This window comes from Dermacentor andersoni, chromosome 6, assembly GCF_023375885.2.
Source record: "Dermacentor andersoni chromosome 6, qqDerAnde1_hic_scaffold, whole genome shotgun sequence".
NCBI lineage: Eukaryota > Metazoa > Arthropoda > Arachnida > Ixodida > Ixodidae > Dermacentor > Dermacentor andersoni.
The window spans coordinates 51,288,815-51,308,263 of NC_092819.1; the positions used below are offsets into that span (position 1 = coordinate 51,288,815).

The 19,449-nt window shown below is 43.2% G+C and overlaps 1 long non-coding RNA gene across 1 annotated transcript; it reads left to right on the forward strand.

Moving 5' to 3' along the window:
- Positions 1 to 4,493: 4,493 nt before the first annotated feature.
- Positions 4,494 to 17,855, forward strand: LOC129382515 (uncharacterized). The gene is made up of 4 exons (XR_011895161.1): positions 4,494 to 5,063; positions 6,963 to 7,074; positions 8,164 to 8,324; positions 14,276 to 17,855. It is a non-coding gene; the product is annotated as an uncharacterized lncRNA (long non-coding RNA).
- The last annotated feature ends 1,594 nt before the right edge of the window (positions 17,856 to 19,449 follow it).

Sequence of the window (19,449 nt, forward strand, 5' to 3'; positions counted from 1 at the left end):
GGTCATAAAGTTCCGATCACCGTCACCGTGCCTTGCCGTGGGCTCGGTGTGAATCCTTCCGGCATTGGAGATTAAGGACGACTGCTCATGCTTCGACCAATTTTCCCGATGGACGCTGCCATTTTTGTTACAATATACAGTACAGTACATATATACAGTACTGATAGTACTGTATATACAGCCATAGTACTGATATACAGTACTATGGCTGTAAAGTTGTGTTCATTGCTTATAAATGCCTTGATTCCTTTAACGAAACACTAGAAGAGTCCATGTGATGGGTGTGTGTTCTTATAATACAGTTCGAACTATATTTGCTGATAGTCTGTGAAGATTATTTATTAACTATGATCGTAAAGCAGTGGGATAGAGATTCATGGTTTCTAGAAATCTCTGCATTAAAATGTCGTTCTGGCATCATGAAAAAAAAAAAAAACAAATGCAAAACACGAACTCGGTTTAGAAATGACCCACCCAGCCAACACCGCTGTTTTGCGACATTCAGTGTGATATCACCACACGTAGCGAGTTGCTTATATTGTCTCTTTCTGCAGGGCCGGTATGCTGCAAGAAATAGCTCCGTGACCAGGATTGTTCCTATTGTAAAATTTCTTATTGAATATGGATACTATTTGGGAAAAGTCGACATTGAAAGAACAGAGGACGCACTACTGCAGTGTCAGCATGGTGAAGTATTGAATACAAACTGTTGCCCATATTTATGTAAGAAAAATCGCACTCTCCAAGTTGATCAGGTATCTATCCGCAAGATATTGTGGAAAAAATAACGTGCTGCTCCAAACATTTAACTCTGAAAAGAGTGGTTTGCAGTTGTGATAAATTGACACATTTGAGCTTGCCTTGCACTATTTGTTTTCAACCAGGCATGGCACTATAATGTCCATCTGTACACTGTAATGATAGGCGACAGGTGGATGTTTGGAAATTTGTGTTACCAAAACACGTTAATTGCGTACAACTCCAATAACCTAGACAGTTCGATTAGTGTTGGATGATATGAATATATGTGTGACACTATCCAAGATCTGTTAACTGTGTGGTAGGAGAACGCTGACGTGCTGCAGATTTTGCGGCGGTCCCCTTAATTAAGGCTGCATCCTAAAACATGGTTATAAGCTGGAAACTCCAAAGCACCATCCAAGGAGCATCCTACAGCAATATTTCTTTTAAGGATTTTGGAGCAACCAAGATAAAACCAAATGATATGTCGCGAGACAATGGGGCAAAGATGTGAGCTACCTGTCTTGCAGCAGAGGCTCTCTCGCCATGTAAATAGCCTATGTATGTGCATGCTTTTATGTAGCGATTTGTAGACATATCGAGTTGTATGTACTATTAGTGTTGTCATCATTATCATCAGCCTATTTTATATTCACTGCAGGACGAAGGCCTCTTGTGATCTCAAATTACCGCTGTCCTGTGCCAACCGATTTCCAACTAGCGCCTGCGAATTTCTTAATTTCATCACCCCACCTAATCTTCTGCCGTTCTTGAGTGCGTTTGGCACCCATTCTGTAACTGTAGTTGGCTACCCGTTATCTAACCTACATATTACATGACCTGCCCAGCTCTCTTTCTTTCACTTAATGCCAATTAGAATATCTGCTATCCCTGTTTGCTCTCTGATCCACATTGCTGTCTTCCTGTCTCTTAACATGCCTAACATTCTTTGTTCTATCGCTCTTTTTGTGGTCGTTAAGAGGAAGCTTTAGCTCACGTGCTCCTATCTAAATACATGTAAAAGGAGAATTAGTTTGTCTTGGCTTCCACTGCACCAAATTTGACGACGTTTGTTGCATTTAAAATAAAAACTTAAAATCCAGTGACTGATGGTTTCGAATGCACTGCAACCCATTTTTATTCTACTGTTAATTTCCTTCTAATGATCAGGGCCCCTGTGAGTAATTGACCTAGGTAAACGTACTCCTTCACAGACTCTAGAGGCTGACTAGCGATCCTGAACTCTTGTTCCGTTGCCCGGCTATTCATCATTATCTTTGTCTTCTGCATATTAATTTTCAACTCCACTCTTGCACTGTCTCTGTTAAGGTCCTCAATCATTTGTTGTAATTCGTCCCCGGTGTTGCTGAACAGTACAATGTCGTCTGCAAATCAAAGGTTGCCGAGATATTCGTTGTTGATCCTTACTCCTAAGCCTTCCCATTTTAATAGCTTGAACACCTCTTCCAAGCACGCCGTGAATAGCATTGGAGAGATTTATGTCTCCTTGTCTATATATACTTCGCACACACAGTCGTCACCGCACCATGGTTATCTTGACCATATCTGGCTGGACATATAGTGTTGCAGTCTGTTCATACCTTACGGTGAGAAATGTTGATTTGTATGGCATCAAATCATCCATGGCATCCTCATCTGACTTTCAGAGTATGTTTTCCTGTAAGACTTGGTGGTGTCCCTCGAAAGGTATGAGGTTTTATTTACAAGGTCACTGGCTTTGTAATCTGTCTGGCATTTATGCAACGAAATTGAATCTGTTGATCACTATTTCCTCGTTCAGTCGCCTATTCGCTATTTAAAGAAAAAAATTCTGACAGTAACCATTTCAGGATGACCACCGATGTTAATACAATTTGCATTAAAGCAATGTAGTGACATTGCTTTTTCCACATACCGGTATTTCCACATACCGCTGAAACATGCAATGTATGAGGCGTGTACTGCAGCCGTGGTTCTCTGGCATTTCTCCTTGGACCACGCAGTGCCATCTAGCAATTGCGTCGCAAAGTCCGATGGTGGCACATGTAATAATATATGTTCAGACGAGGTTGCGTGAATGTGTACAATGCGGGTTCAATTCTACCCAGCACCGGAGAAATTTTAAATGATTTATATTTTAATTGAAGAGTGGTGCATACCTATTGACGCATACTCATTGGTCCGAGTTTGAGCCTGAGAGGATCATTTAAGAGTGGCCAAGAGAGGTGCATGCTCAATGATGCCATGTTTTATATATATAATGTCTGAAACATGGCAACCAGTCTCAAGGTGTTCCCACCTCTGCGATCACTTCTGGTGCATGCAGCCTGCAGAAGCATATTGACGCATCTATTCTTCTATGCAGACGACAACGAAGATAGGGACATTAACGGACTTCATCTAGTGGGTCAGTGGGATACGGCGAGCATGAAGACGTGTCTCTGGCCTGTTTTGTATTTGAACAAGTTGTCCTGCGGTTCTACTGTCTACTGTCCGTGTTGTACTGCGACAATATACAGCCTTTGAGAAGTGGTTTTGTTACTCAGTCAGTGCAACTTTCATTATGTGTAACACTTTTCGGTTTTAGTGGAGAGGATTTTAAAAGATGAAAACGCTTGTAAACTTCTTAAATTACATCCTTTTTTTCTCTTGTTGCGCCAGTTGGCGTTTGGAAGGAGAACTAGATGTTTACGTGATCGTGATGTACTGCCAAGGGTTTTTTTTTTTTTCCAGCTCACTTCGTATGACGCCCTACATCAGCTTTCTGGCACGCATTTCACTCCGCATTGGTCATCCCCTGCAGGTTGCCCGTCCATGTGCTCATACTACGTTTGCTGCATCATTCTTTCCTTGCTCAGCCATAGTCTGGAATGGCCTTCCACATGACATTACTTCAACCACTTGTCCATCTACATTTTCTGATTGTATAACTGCCATATTTAAGCAATAAATTTTTTTGTATATGGTGATTACTTATACCTACACCCCCCCGCCCCCTTATGTTATACCCCGATATCGGGGGTCTTTAAGGTAATACAGTCATGTGATGTGATGAAATTTCCTATTTCCAAGGCCATGGTATAAGTTATACTTCAGTTCATAACTTACAATTATGAAAGCTTGCGGCTATTACAGTCGAGGAGAGCTGCTATGGCCCCAAGAAGAAAAACAATGTAAGTACCTAAATTGCTCCCGTGAGTCGGGGGTTGTTGGTATGCTACATGGAGGAAGAAAGCCCTCGCGAGCAGCTACGTGCCCATGCAGGCTCAGAGGTTGCAACCTACACCTTCTGCGGACAGTGAGGAGTTTGGCATGGAGCTGGTGAACAGACGTGGCGGCCTCGAGGTGCACCACTTTTGCATGACGAGCCATTATGTACCAGAAAGCACAAATTGGCCACTATGGCTAGCTTGACACATCTTGAGCAGGCTAGAAGCAGCTAGTGCTGTGCCAATCTGTGGTTTACCCATTTTCAAGATGGCTAGCACTTGATGGCGCTGAGCTATACGCACTAGCAATCGTGAAAACATTTAGTTGGAAAAAATATGTCAAACAATTTCAAAGCTCTGGCCAGCGTTTGATGTCTCCAAGTCGTACATTTCCAGCCATTGCGAAGACAATTACTCAGAAAAAGGGTCACAATTTAGACGGCGCATTGTGAGGGAGGATCCAGGGCAGCCTCAACGAATTGTACAGGGGGGGGGGGGGGGGGGGGCTAGTCGAGACGATAAATTTTGCAAGCGCGGAAGTTGCCGGTGTACTCAGGAAAATGTTAGGGAATAATTGCGTTGATAGGGCATACAAAACCCCTTGTAGTGTAGTCATGCAACAGTATGTGTACCCCCTATGAGAGCACGGAAACTGTTATTTTATATATTTCCTACGCATAGGGTGCCTATGGGGTGCCTCGATGCGCGCGCCTACGCACGTTTCGAAGCGCGCACGTCCGCCGGTTCAAATCTGGAGAAACAGTTATGGAATGCTGTGACTTTTTGCAGCCTGCGAAGACGCACAACTTAAAATATGCATGAAGAACAAGAAAAAATAAAAGATATGCTGTGCGTTAAAGTTGTTTTAAAGTAAAAATATGTAAGCGTGAGAAAAGATTAGGTAGCTTTATTCAAGCGCAGCGCAGGGGACGCCACATGCAACGGTGCCTCTTCGCGCGGTTTTCGATTTTGAAGCCATGTTGAAACCATGTTGAAACTTTTGGGCCACTTTCGGCAGCGGTGGCAGCTGTTTGTTCGTGCTGTGACTTTTCGAGTGGAGAATTTAGGATCGTGTTCGCAAGAACGGCAGCAACACCGCTTCATTTCGGTTCGGTAAGTGGCTTTATTGCTTCATATTTCGATTCGGTGTTTTTTTTTTCTTTTTGCTTCATGCAGTTATTGAAGGAGCCAGTATCAGATCGCGCTTCTTTTTTTTTTTTTTTTTTTTGAGGTTTGTTAGCAGCATTTTCTGCTCGTTTGCCTCTTTGCAACATGGATATGGTACTGCAGCTTTGAGGCTACCACTGGAGCTGCGTGCTTCCGTTACCGACTCTGTATCTCGGGACGTTGTACTGATGTTAAGCAGTTACGATACTATTATATGCACCGCATAAAAACATGATCGTATAAATACCTCACAGGTTGTGACTACAGACGAAAAATAAGCGAAACAACAAGAATTTCGCACGAGAGACGCCTCAACACCTTTTATTGACTTTCAACATTGGGGAGAAAAAAACTGCTAATGGCCCCACATTTAGGCAGTGTTAATAATACCAACGGCAGGCAGCAAATGTGCGATGAACGAGCCCTATAACTGTGCTATTTCAGACTCCTGGATTACTTTCCCACTCCTGGTGCATGCTTATCCAAGTACCTCGAGCAGCAGACTAGCTGGCAGCGGGGGTGGGGCCATCGCATGAAACCATGACAGATTAATGATATTATTGCAAACTTACTGAAATGGGGGACAAAACTCCACCTTCTGTATAGGAGGAAATGTCAGCAGAACCACTGTTCCAGCAAACTAGGCTGAGGATCAGAATAGCAGCCAATGTCAGCGTGCAAACGTGCAGAAATGGGGGACAAAACGACACCTTCTGTATATGAGGAAATGTCAGCAGAACCGCGGCAAGTGCGGTCGCTGAAGGTAACGGCAGCCTACTGCAGAGACCTCTTTCGTAACAATATGGTGCCATTAAAGAGCAGCAGTTTATGATAATGTTTCAAGAGAAGCCACAAGGGAGTAAAACATAATCCTCAGCAGCTCATAAGCATACATATGTAACATTTCATTAAAAAAAAAAAAAACCCTTCACAGTGGTTTGAAAAATCTGACGAGCACTAGCTGCCATAGAGTTACTATACTCTAGCTGCTATCTTGAATGCAATGAAATGATCACCATTACGATCACCATGAAATGATCACCATTACACATTAGTGAAATGAAACTTGCTAGGTCAAGAAATTTAGTACTGTGTGGCACTTTTCAATGTTACTGTGTGAAATGTGAAAAACCGATACGAAAATCATGAACTTTAGATTATTTTTGTGTGTATTGTTTCGGTTGAATGCAGTACATAACTTATTTAAATGTTTCTTTAAGTATATAGTTTATTTAAAAAGAATTCTTTAAGTAAGATACCTTAATGTTCAGCTGGCCCTCGTGCTATTTTTACTGAATGGTTTCTGTGCTGCACTAACCCATGTGACTGTCAGGACAGCTGTCGCTTGCAGTGTTGTTGCAGAGTGGTGTGAAGTCAGTCTAGTCTGCATCTTTTTCTATTTTTGTTTTCCGAGCATATTAATCTTTTTTTCTTCCAGCTTTTTTTTTCCAGAGCACCTGTCTTCACTTGGGAGGTTGTATTTGAAATTATATGTAAGCTAGCACTGTCCATAGCACTGTCCATATGATAATCCGTGCCAATGGTAGAGAGAAGTCCATGGCAGCAGCCTTGCTCACTGCAAGAGCAAAACCTTGGGCAAAGTGACTCATAGCTGTCATTGAACGTGACCTCGAAGTAATATAGAGTTGATTTGGCTGCAGAGAGAAACAAGGCCAACACAAAGTGCATTTTGTTTGTTGAACAGTGAGCTATCGCATTTGTACTGTTCCCTTGATATAAGCCAGTGCAACTTAAGGCTGTTAATAGCCATTGTGCTATTTCGCTATTCTAATTTGAGTAGTAGTTTGTACTGCCTGCATCAGCTGATCAGTGTTTGAATTTCAGATGCAGCTAGGAACGACCCGAAGTGGGCTAGCTAATATGCTGTCACACTGTATCAAAACAGTGGCAGAGTGGTTGACAAAACTGCTGCTTCAGTGTCATCCGTGACTCAAAGGTAAATGTGAGGCATTTTATAACCTTAACTAGATAGAATTCTTACTGTGTTCTCCGATATACATGAAAGTGAGCTATACTTGCATTTATTGGTGGAGAATCCTTTAGCTTTTTAATTTAGTTATAAATATGTCTGATCTCTAGCTTGCCAAATTGCAATGCTTAAATGCTGTCAGCTTCAGAAATGAGACTTTTGTGTCGTGCTATTTGTAAGAAAAAAAAAATGGCCTTTTCCTTTTGAAGTTTCCCATATTCAATGTGAATTTGACATCAAAACAACGATTATTAGGTTGTTTATCATTGTTTGCACGGAAGAGAGGGTACTTAAATTTTTTTTAAGAGTATACCACGATATTATTGTCTCGTTTTTATACCAATAATGGATAGCAGTCAACTCAGTAATTATGCAAAGAAGCCTCAATTCCTTGTTTAATAATACAGAAATATTAATAATAAATACATTACCTTTTAGTGTGACATGTCAAAACATGCGCCAAGTGTAGTGCGGCTTCAGATGTCCAACAGAAATCTGTTCATATCACCACAACTCGGATGTGGGGGTCTCATGGTCCCAGGTACAACTGATGCATACACACACACTATGACCATGCTGCAAAAACATAGATCATTCAACACTCCACAGGATAACAGGGGAGAGAGTCCACCTGCATTTACAAAAGCGCACAATTGGAAAAGTCAATTTGACTGTTTTTAATGACAATGTCTTTCTATCACTGTCAACTAACTGCTTTCAGCCAACTGACTCATGCTTGAATTGTCACATTGCATGAATGCCAACTATGGTTTCGGTAAAGTGAATAGTCTCCTGCCTCACATCTAAAATAGTGCTGCACTTGGAGTACAATTTAAACTAGCTGCATAAAATGTGATGTAATAATTATTTGTGCTGCTCAAGGAATTGAGGCTATTGTGGGATCAGGAATTCCCTAAAGAAGCACAAAAGTGGGAAACAAAATTTTTATGTCAATACTGTCTTAATAAATTTCTCCTAGCTGCATTGGTTGATCTTAAAAGGGTAATAGTTTTGATTAACAATTTTGATGTTGATGTCTTGTTGTAACTCGTGCAGAATACTAAAAACCACTAAGCCCGCCAATCCCTGTGTATGCAGCTGCATCTTTCCATGAGGTGACACAAAGAAGGAAGCTCCGTACCTGTGATCTCTCATCAACCAACTTTCTGCATGGGAGTCTCGGTTGTCAGTAGAAGATTACAACAAAGTATTCCAGGGTGAGAGTCAAGTCTTTCCACTTAGTAGAAATGCTGGGCCTCCTAATCAAAACATGGCTCCAGGGCCAACAAGAAGCTCTTCCTGTTAGGTCACCCACAGCTCATTTGTAATTCCAAGTGGTAACTTTTGAAAGCATCACAAATCACTTTTATGTGTGTGTTGCGACAATGATATAGTTTTTTTCAGCCATGATTTAGGCAATATAATTCGTTTAGAACATTGGTTCTAAAAGAGAGCATTGTGAATGTGCCTTTTAAGCTTACAATTCTGTCCAAGTCTTCACCTGTTCTTCCTCTGTGCTGTTTGCTTTATTTGAAAATCAAGTGTACTACATTTAGTGATGCTCTCAAAAAAGCTGATTGGTCCCTGTGCCTGTTTTATACAGGTACTTACTGTACCTGTCCCAAACCAGGACAAATTTTTCTTCAAATGTGAAGCTTTTCTTTCGAGCAACTCCTATGGGTTTTCTTTGTAGCACTTAGCTACGTTTGGGTGGATGTCTCATTTTCCCTTTATTAATTAACTGTTTCATAAACATATTATTACCATTTTACCTAAGACAATTTTTTCTGTGCATTGATAATTCGGATTTCTAAGTTCTCCATAAAGAAGTTGCAACTACTAAGGACCCACTGTATTAGTCATGTTCATAGCAATCATACTGAATCACATTTGTATTTAAATGGTGCAGGTTAGCAAGAACTTGTTTGATGGCAGCACTTTTATAGTCTTGCCCCCACAAAGTGGAAGTTGACTTCAACTCCGAAGTGCAAAGACTTCTATAAGCCGGATTTTCTGAAAGCGTTATTAGCAATCTCGCTGAATCTTTGCATCCCACGTTCACTCAGGGCAATAAAGCAGCAAGAAAACAACCAAGCGATACGACCAGCCAGAACAGCACTGTTGTGTGTGTTCGTAAAGTGTCCCACAATCAGAAAAAAAAATTGTGCAGGAGAGCAGATGTGAGGCAGATATCTGCCTCACACCTTCAGCGTTCGCAACAGAAATATCTCGGCTTTGCAGAAAGGTCAACCAAGATAGCAAAAGAAAAAAAGCCTGTGGCAAGAAGCACATCCATCCCTACGTTATAAAAAGTAGTTTCCAAGATTCCTTTAGCATGCGGCCGCTGCTTTATCGGTCAAATGTGTCGTTGCGTTAATGATAGATTATGAGAACATGCAAACTTGCTTAAGGGTGTGCCTTGCAGCCACTTATCTAGTCACAAGCACTAGTGTAAATGCCTCCTAAACTTTGACAAAGGCATCATCTTGAAAATATATCAATGCAGAACACGTGATATTTATGAAGTATTTGCTATCCTTATGTATGCTGACGTGTGTCAGGCAGCTGTATCTGTTTCTGCTAAGGAAAGAATTGTCAAATCTCGATCATGAATCGTAAACGTGTCAGTTGTCAGGGTCTCATGCACTTGGTAATGACTGCATATATGTGGCCTTTTACTATATGAATAAACAGTATAGTTGCTAATCAGTGCTCGTGTATGTGGTCCCCCTTGTCCCGTTCTTAAATGCTGTTTCTTCACAAACATTCAGATGGTAAAAGTGGACTTAGATAGGCGCAGCTGCGAAAATTAAACTGGCCCAAAACGAAATTACAGTAAAATAAATGAAAAAACTTAATATTTTCCTTTAATCTCTCATTAATCCTATCAGTGTCACTGACTTTGCGGTATGTTTCCATGTTTCTGTCCCGCCATGTTCCTTTTGACATTCCTTTTGTCAGATAGGAATGTGAGGACCAGAATAAGTGAGCATTTGCCATTATCCATGTCCTTTCTTCATTACTGCACAACCAAAAATAAACCATTATATTTGTTTTATAATATCCGAGAAAAAGATCCGACACTGAAAGGGCTAACAACGCTTACGGGCTTGGTATGTTCTGGCCAAAATAAACACTCTGGTAAGGCACTCTGGTCCGATGCAGTAGAACACAGCTTCGTTACTCTTGACCACCTTGTTGACGGTGCTGCAGCGAACTGCTGAGATGGTATATTCGTGATTTCCCACAGCTACAGCAGCATATACTTGTACCCAACTAAGAAGGTGCGAGTCAATTTGTCGGACCGAAACTTGGTGGACTGACTAATATGAACACTGTTGGGTCGGGCTAGTGGGTGCGTTGTGTCAGCCTGCTTGGTTGGGATGGAGCTTTTGACCAGCTTGAAGAGATGCATGTAAACACAGTTGTGTATGGCTGCATTCGAGTTTTCGCAAATGAAGCTTATTGGCACTGGGTGGCTATGGTACAGCTTTGCCGACGCCGTAGGGTGCGTCAATGCCAATGCTGCCATTGATAGTGGAGACACTGTGCTGGTGCTGTCCCGGTTCCATGGAGCCAAGTTAGTTCAATTTGCTGTGACAGTGAGTTGGTTGGCCATTTCCGAAGGCAGCACTCTCACTTCGCAGGTTACAATGAAGCGGAATGCTCGCACGTACTTAAATTCTTCTGTCAGGTGGCGGTGGATATAAGATTTTTTTTGTTAGTCCTAATAAGAATCTTCAGAAGTTAGAGCAGCATCACTGCAATACAAGTTCATAATATCAGCATATTAAATTAACGTGTGCTTAACATTAGACTCTTGCTTTTGGCTTGATTTCCAGTAAAGTATTTGGCCTCCCATCGTTGGTCTCTTTTAGCAATGCAACATTTTTTTGCCATCTACATTTTTTTTCCCATGAAAAGGTCTCTGAACCACCCTTCGGGCTTGGTGAAATAACATAGTTCATGAATAGGATATGCTGCTGTGAACATCTCAGCCAAGTTTTGCTGTCGTATGCGGTGCGTGGAGCTTGCAAGTGGATGATGAAGTCACCTTTCTCTCATATGCTCTTTTCAGCAAAAGGCCCTGTCCTCACTCTCTACTGGACACTTTATTTTGTCATCAGATGCTTTATTTTGTTATTCCCTTAGACGGCTGCCATTGGCCGATAGCTAGCATCAAGCTGTGGTCGGCTACATAGCTTAGATACTGCGGCCATCGTGAGGTGCCGCCACGAGTCCACTGGCTAAGCGCACTGCGGCTCGCTAAGGACAACTACGTTTGGATTATGTTTAGAGCGAATTTTAGGCACCAAAGGCAGAAGTCGTGGCGTCTACATAACATCCAAAATGAAATGTGAACTGCGCCCCACGGTGACATTTAGAAGGCAGAGTGTTGTGGACATGCCCCACTGCGCCATAGCTGCAGTGCAAGACTTTGAAGAAGGAACGAGAACACAGTGGAGGCCATGTTTGATTGCCAATAGCTCTGCTTCTGCTGAACACATTGAAGTACCTTTTGCGGCAAAGTATTTCTGAAATACCCTATTTTCACTTCAAATGCCTTTCTCCACTTTGATAAAAAATAGTTCAGGACCCCTTTAACTTCTTACATACAACCTTCTTTTATCGCACTTGCAACCATCATCTTTATTAGCGTATGTATGTCCACAGCAGAAGGAAGGTCCTTCCCAGTGATCTCGAATTAACCCTGTCTTGTGCTTACTGACAGCATCTTATGCCTGCAGATTTCTTAATTTCACCACACCCCCTAATTCTCTGCCTTGGTCGACTGTGCTTTTTTATGTATTGGCACTCATTATGTGACTCTGCTCTGAGTCTATGCCAGAGCCACTTGCGCATAGACTCAGACAGTAGTAATAGAACACTGGTTTTCTGCCCTAAGCATTGCATGACGTGCCAACTCTATTTCTTCTTAACCCATTGGCTACCAAAGCTAGCGAACTGCCTTGCCAAAGAATAGAGGCCATATTGCCAAAGCCAGCGATTTGCCAGGCTTGAGGATCGGTGCACGGTTGGTTTAAAAATTTATTTATAGATGGTGCGACGACCAATATACGCTATACTTGATTACTGGTACTGTCACCCATCACCCACTACTTTTCCGATGTGTATTAAAGGCCAACTGTAACATCTTCGATGATGTTATGTTTGAAATGCGAGTGGAAGTATCGCTAAAAACTTGCCAAAATAACTGATCCTGGTACTGCAACTGAAAAAAAAAGAAAGAGAAAAAACACACAGTTGGTACTTCTTCCAAAGGAACTGGCCATAATCCTAAAGTGGAACATTTATTGTAAGAAGTAGCAGCATTGTTGCGCATTCACAAATACACAAGTCCATACATATGCAGTTCTTTTTTTTTTTTTTTGATGGGCAAAGCAATGACAGCCATAGAAAGCACACAAAACATGTGCTTCAGCGCAGTGTAAACAGCACCCTGCAGGCTACCAGGTATGCCTCACACGATGGTGTCATTGAGCGGTTACAGTTGTTAAGGATCATTTTTTGAAAAAGCACCAGGAATGCTGTCCCCATGGAAACTGACTGACTTGGACCATTAGACGCTTCCAAACACGATCATATTCACTACCTTTAGGGATGTGGAGTCTGCCAGTCACATCTTCTACATAAGTACTCAGTGATAAAACCAATTATACGTAGATTTCCTCATTGCAACAAAGAAGAATCGTCAAAAGCACAATTTCATTACTAAAGCAAACCATTCATTCTAGCCTTTCTATGCCTTTCCTAACTATTAGGTAGGTTCATAACAGCAAAGTATGATGGTGATTGTCATGCATGTACTACTCATGTGCATCAAATCTGCTGTATACTGTCCACAGCATTACACGCCATACCAATCAATAAAAACGCATTGTGCTGCCTGTAAAAATGAAATAATCAGAAATATATGTGAGCTTTTAATGCTGCTAGTTTCTACTTTCACTGGTGTCTACTGTAAGAGTTGGACTATCTCACCCCTGGCATCCAGTTGTCAGGTTTGTAGTCAGGCATGAACTATGTGGTAGCTGGCCCATGCCGTCGTCCAACTCACTCGCGCTTGGGACGTGGTTTATGGGAGGAACTTGCTCTCATTGAGATCTAGGAGTACAGGATTTATATACATATTTACATTACAACAAGGGCTACATTTAAACAGTCTAGCACTACTCCTAAATGGAGCACACAAGACGAAGCACACAGCACAGAGCACACTGCTCATGAGCACAACCTAGCAGCTGGCAAACTGCTGCTTAAAAAGCCTCTGTCCTCCCTAGATCCCTAGGGGAGGGAAAATTGCTGTCGAACCTTCGTCCAATCGGACCGTCCACAGTCGTTGGGGCGTAGTCGACCCGCCTTTGAAGGGGAAAGCTCACACACTCACATACGCACTTTGGATTCGCAGAACCTGAGTTGAGCGGGTCCTCGTACCCAGCTGATCACGCTTGCCCCAGCCGGCGCCTCTTAATTCCAGAGCTGGCTTTCTCCGGTAGTCGCCATGAGTGTCAGCAGACTGTCACGAATCCTGGGGCCTGAGGAAACTCGCCGCAAAACACCTTTTTGTTAGAGAAGCTCTCTTGCTGCAAATAGACCATGAAGGCCACGGCAAATCAACCAACAAAACACGGTCCGCCAAATGTGGCCAGCCCTGCTGCCGTCGCCGACTCTCCGAAGAATGCGCATGGTGGATTAACATTGCCATAGTCTCCAGTTCTCCGAAAGAAGTTCATGGTCGGTTAGCGCTGTCATCTTTGCTGGTTCTCTGAAGGATGCCACCCCCATGGGTCGATCGAAGCACCTGCAGCGGGCTGAAATAGCTTTGCAGAGCAGTACCCCTGCAGGCCGATCGTAACACTACTCACTCTTCTAGCATCATGTAAAAATATCTTTGCAGTGGTTAATCCCTTTTACAAGAATGTTTCTAGTTTATTTTATAAAGAGTGACTAGGTAGTAGACCTTACAAACATGAAAACACAAGTGTGTGGTGCAAAAGGGCGTTTCATACTTATATAGCTATTTTGTGTATTGTCTTTGTCTCGTTTTAAAACTTCTTTGCCTAGAATGCACCTATGCGCTCTACAACAGGATGCAGCCTCGTGGAGCCTACCCTAGCCTAATTCTGTGGTTCTATTGATTGTGCAGGTGTCTTGGATGGATTCGTGGTCGTACCTGCAAAAGTGCCAGCGCTGACCTTTGATAACAAGGGTGCATCACTACACATATGCGGCAAATCACACGAAAAAAAAAGTAGATCAAGAGATTGTGCTGCTTATGTACAGTGGTGAAGGCACAGCTTGTCATTCGAAATTAATGCCGGACTGCAGATGTGAGCTGCAGGCCTTATCTTTATCTGCCTAATATGCGCTGTCTACTTAAGTTTAGGAGGTGGTGTAGAGAACAGTGGTGGGCCTCAAGCGACATCTTTAGTTGACTTCTCAGATTGGTGTTCTTGAAGTGAGCGGAAATCAACTGTGTTCACACTATATGGACGATTTGACAGCATATTGCCAAGAGCAACATGCACTATAGTACATATTTATGTGCTCCACTTTATAGGAGACAGTGCAAGCAGCCTTAACATATCTAACGTATTTAGATTTGCTGTTATTCAAATATGTTCATGCAACATTTCAAGTTCTGTATTTTTTGTTTACAATACCAGCAGTACAGAAAACTTGTATACAAAGTTTTGCTCAAAGCTGTGGTCCAATCCACCTAAATTTTGTGGTCTAAATCGCTTGCCGTGCAGTTCAAGTGTCCCACGGTGCCACAAAATGCAGATGTCTGGAGCCATGACTGCACAATGCTGACAGAATTAGGAACCCTGAACCACCTCTCGGGCTTGTTGATAAAAACATTTTGTGGATAGCATATGCTGTTGTGAATATGTCAGCCAAATTTTGCACTTGTGTATGGAGACTGGAGCACAAGCACGCACTCCAGCCCTGTCATACATACTACAGTTGTATGTACCTGCGTCTGCTGTGTTGCGCAGATAATATAGCCAATGCAAAGTGCTGCAATGAGCTCACTGCAGCACACTGACAACACCCTTGTGCTCTGATCGTTATCTTTGGTTGGCATGGCTCCAGATGGGTGTGATGAACCGGCCCAAGCGCCAACATCTGACGGGAGCAGGTCATCTTCTTCCTGAGTTGCATGCCTTAGAGGTGCTTTGCCATCTCACCATCATGGTTGAAGCGCATAATGTTGGGAATCCCAAGTGCGGCATCCATCCCTTGAATGGCACGGATATGTAGTCTGAACGATAAGAAAGGATGTTAATGGAGGGGCCAGATTTTTATTAATCATATCAAGAGAAGCCAACAAACATGGAAAAACGTAGGGGAAATTACTTGTACTTACTAATTGAATTAAAGAAATGATAAATTAATGGCAATGAAAGTGGATGAAAAAACAACTTGCCGTAGGTGGGGAATGATTCCACGTCTTTGTGTGTGCATCGCATGCGTAATGCAAAGATGTGGGATTCTTTAACACCCTTAACACCATGCGTTAATACGCGAACCAACAGCAGCAGAATCCTTTGAAAATTCAATGGGCTCTTAATTAGTTACCCCTACGTAGATGAATGCGAAAGCACTGTGACCAAGTGACTGGAGTGGCCGCGTCAGCAAAAGCGCTGCGACGTCACATGACCAACATGCACACCGTCACAAGGTGCACACAACGCAAGGTCGTGGGTTAGACTCCTAACAAAGGTCATGTTTGACTGCCTTTATTAACTCTACCTTAATTAACGGTACCTTAGGTAACGTTGCATTAACATCAAAGGTAGTGGGCTGGACTCCCGCCAAAGGTTGAGGGTTCAAGTGCCTTAACCGTATCTTAATTAACTGTACCTTAATTAACTTCACTTTAATTAGCACCAAGGGTCGTGGGTTCGATGACTTTCGTCACGCCAGTGTCAACAACTGCGCCAAATTTTCTGCCTCATGAGCCATATATAATGCTTTAGCATTAAAATGAAAGAAAAGCAAACAGATCGCAATTAACAATGAAAAATATGCAGGTGCTCACTTCCTGCAACAGTCTGGGAATATGAGGAGCTGGTAGACATTATATAGCAGCTAGTAGATAAAACAGACACTGCAAAAAAAAAAAAATTGTTGGATTGAAAAGAGGAGCACATGGAAATAAAACAAGCTATAAAAGAACGCTGGCACTGCTTACAGTGCTACTTGAGTGGATAGTGGGCTGAGGGCCGCTTAGCAATGAGTGACATCTGCGTGTGCCTGAGTCCGCAGGCTCCACATGTTGATTGCACTCAAGTTTTACTGCACACGGACACAAACAAACTACGGTACGTCAAGTGTGCTAGTGCTGAGCACGTGAACTCTGAACAACGAAAGCAGCACTTTATTGCAATCGTTCAACCAGCCATGCAATTTACTAACGCAACTTTGATTCTAGTGATGTCAAACATTCGTCCTACGGTTCCATTGCCGATGCATTTAGCTGGGAGGTGCCCAAGACAATGAGATACATAGAATGTAGAAGTTACGTATAAAGGATCGAAACCCGAATGAAAGAGTATCACATGATTGAAGCAGTTTGCTGAATATTTGCACTGCCTCGACGAAACACTTTTTTTGGTACATTTTGCAGGTGAGCGAGCCGGTCACTGCTTATGCAATAAAACTAAAAAGTACAACACTACATTGAGTGCAGAAAGCAAGTATACAGCACACTTCCTTTCTTTTGCCTGGGTATAGTTTCGCCGTACCGGGTTATCAAGTTAAACAGACGTTAAAAATCTTCTGTGGTAGAATTGAATATTCTGTAATATGTCAGTTTGATTGCTTAAGAGGCAGACTCTCTAATTGCAAGACAAAGTACTGAGTCATGTTAGCTAATTAAGAAAATTCTCCTAACCTTGTACGAATTCAATTTACAGCACGTGTACGAATTGCTCGATTGAAGCCGGACAGTAGTGACGTATCCATTGGCATAAATCATGTGCTTGCCCCCAGTTTTGATAAGTACGTGCTCGTAATTAGTGGCGAAATGCATTGATGTTTTGGATAACTCTTAGCACTCCGAAAATAATGAGTAAACTTCTGGTAATTAACATTACTCTGCAATTTATCTTGCAAAAAAATGTCCGCCTCAAGTATTGCGACACCTAATAAAAGAAATCTTCAATTGGTGTGTTTTTACATTGAACAGCTTTCACGGGCCTTTGAAAGAACTGTTCCTTTTGCGAGTGCAAATCTTCGTTAAGCAATTATAATAACTCTATATCTTGCTTCCGCAGTAGTAAAATTATCGTTACATAAAGTTGAATACGACCTCGCAGAAACATCTGAGTTGTAAGAAGCCGCAGCGCTCGGTGCAAATTATAAAAAGCCTCCGTAATCGAGCGGCGCTCATTGATCGCGGAGGCTACCAATCGCGGAGGCAATGCTTGTTGTGTCCTGGTTTGTCTTATTGTCGAGAGAAGGCGGCATTAGTCCGCTTCTCTCCAGAAGTTCGCTAGACGCCGCCGTCTCTGGAGCAAAATTTGGAGGACGCTAAGCTTCGCCTTTGAGAGTGGAACGCGATAGCATTCAAAGATCCCCGACTGCTTCTCACGGTTCCGGACAACTGCAGCTTATGCAACCGTAATGTTTACCGAGAAATGTTCGCGGCAAACGCTGTGCACGAATGCGAGCTTTCTGGTGGGAACTCTTGCGTCGGCCGATCCCGGAGGTAGTGAAGAGCTGCGCCAAAAAAAATTACATAATTTTCAGGTTTTAGGGCGCAGCTCTTTGGCGTCCGTTCCTGGGTTTCGCGTCGTCGTCGGCGTTGTCGTCGGCCTCGTAACCAGCTCCGCCCCCCTTTCATCCCCCCAGCGCTAGCAGCGACCGACTGATACCGCTGGATGCCGCTGACGCCGCTAGAGAGTCAAGATAACGTGACTGCATAGAACACCGTCGCCGCCATGCAGAAAGAGGAGGAAAAAATTAAGGGTCCCCCCCCCCCCCCCCTGTTTTTGTGTGGCGGATAGGGTGCTCTTCAGTTGCCGACGCGCCGGTTATTTCACGTAGGCCCCGGCACGTCGACGAATACGTGACCACCTTCCCACGGCTAGACCTGCTTCTTAGCGCTGCGGAAGCGAGGGTATCATATTGTTTGTGTCGGCATCGGCGGCGTTGTCCCTGAAACCAACTCCGCAGCTGGGGTTGACTCACTATCGGCGTCAGCGGCATCAGTCAGTCGCTGCTATCTCTTCCCTCCTCCCTTTATCGTGTTGTCCGCTTGCTGCGCGCGCTTCTGCCCCCATCGTTTGCCGCTGGGTGTACACGCCGCCCCCCTCCCCCCTCTTCCTGCGAGTCTCCGGTTGTCAAAGCGCCGGCTCGAACTTAATTCCTTTCTTCGCTCCTCCTCCAATGCAACCCCTGTGCGGTGGCAATCAGAGAGCCAGATCGGTGGCGGCGGATCTGTATATGTGCACCGCCCGAGCCGAAATTGCCGCTGCCGTTCGCCCTGTGCGGTGGCAATCAGAGAGCCAGATCGGTGGCGGCTTGACATAAAGACAAACAGCAATTTCCTAACACTTATGCGGGAGAACATCCCGTTCCTCTCGCTCGTAACGCGTCCCACGGCTGTGACAACCTCGCGAGGCACTTGTATAGATCTCGTCTTTGAGAATCAAGCATTGGTGTACCAAGTCGAACATATATCAGTCTATTTCTCCGACCACAAAGCTTCCTTCATGACTGTCAAGAACTGTTAGTGGAGTCTTTGTTAAAGGAATACGTGTGAAAAATAAAAAAAAAATTCTGTGATAGCGCATACATGTGTTGCTCGATTTCTTTGCCTCAATCTATCGAAAAGGTGAAACAGCTTATTTGCTGCGCTCAAATTTCGCATTAGGAAGTAACGTAATCGTCGGTAATCTTTTTTGTTATTGTTTCGCACTTTTAATAATTACGTATGAAAAAGCTTAACACAAAAGGCATGCGCTGTCGGTGTTTCGTTTCATGACGCTTGTTTGTGGGCTGCCATTCTCAAAATTCCGAGGAATAACTTTGTCAAGAATGTAAGACGACGTATGAGGAACTTTAGTGATAGAGTAGTGTGGCAGTATAAACCGCATATACCGCGTGTCTTATAGCAAGGCGTGGCATATACATATACCTAAATATACACGGAAATTTTCGCTCACAGACGGCTCCACCGATCCCGGATTTTCTGCGACCCGGAGCGTCGTCTTCTTCCGTGGCTGTATTGAACGCTGCGGCCTCTGAAATACGTGCACACACGCGCCACCACTCTAGGAGTCAGCGTGACTCGCAAAACCGCGTGCAAAT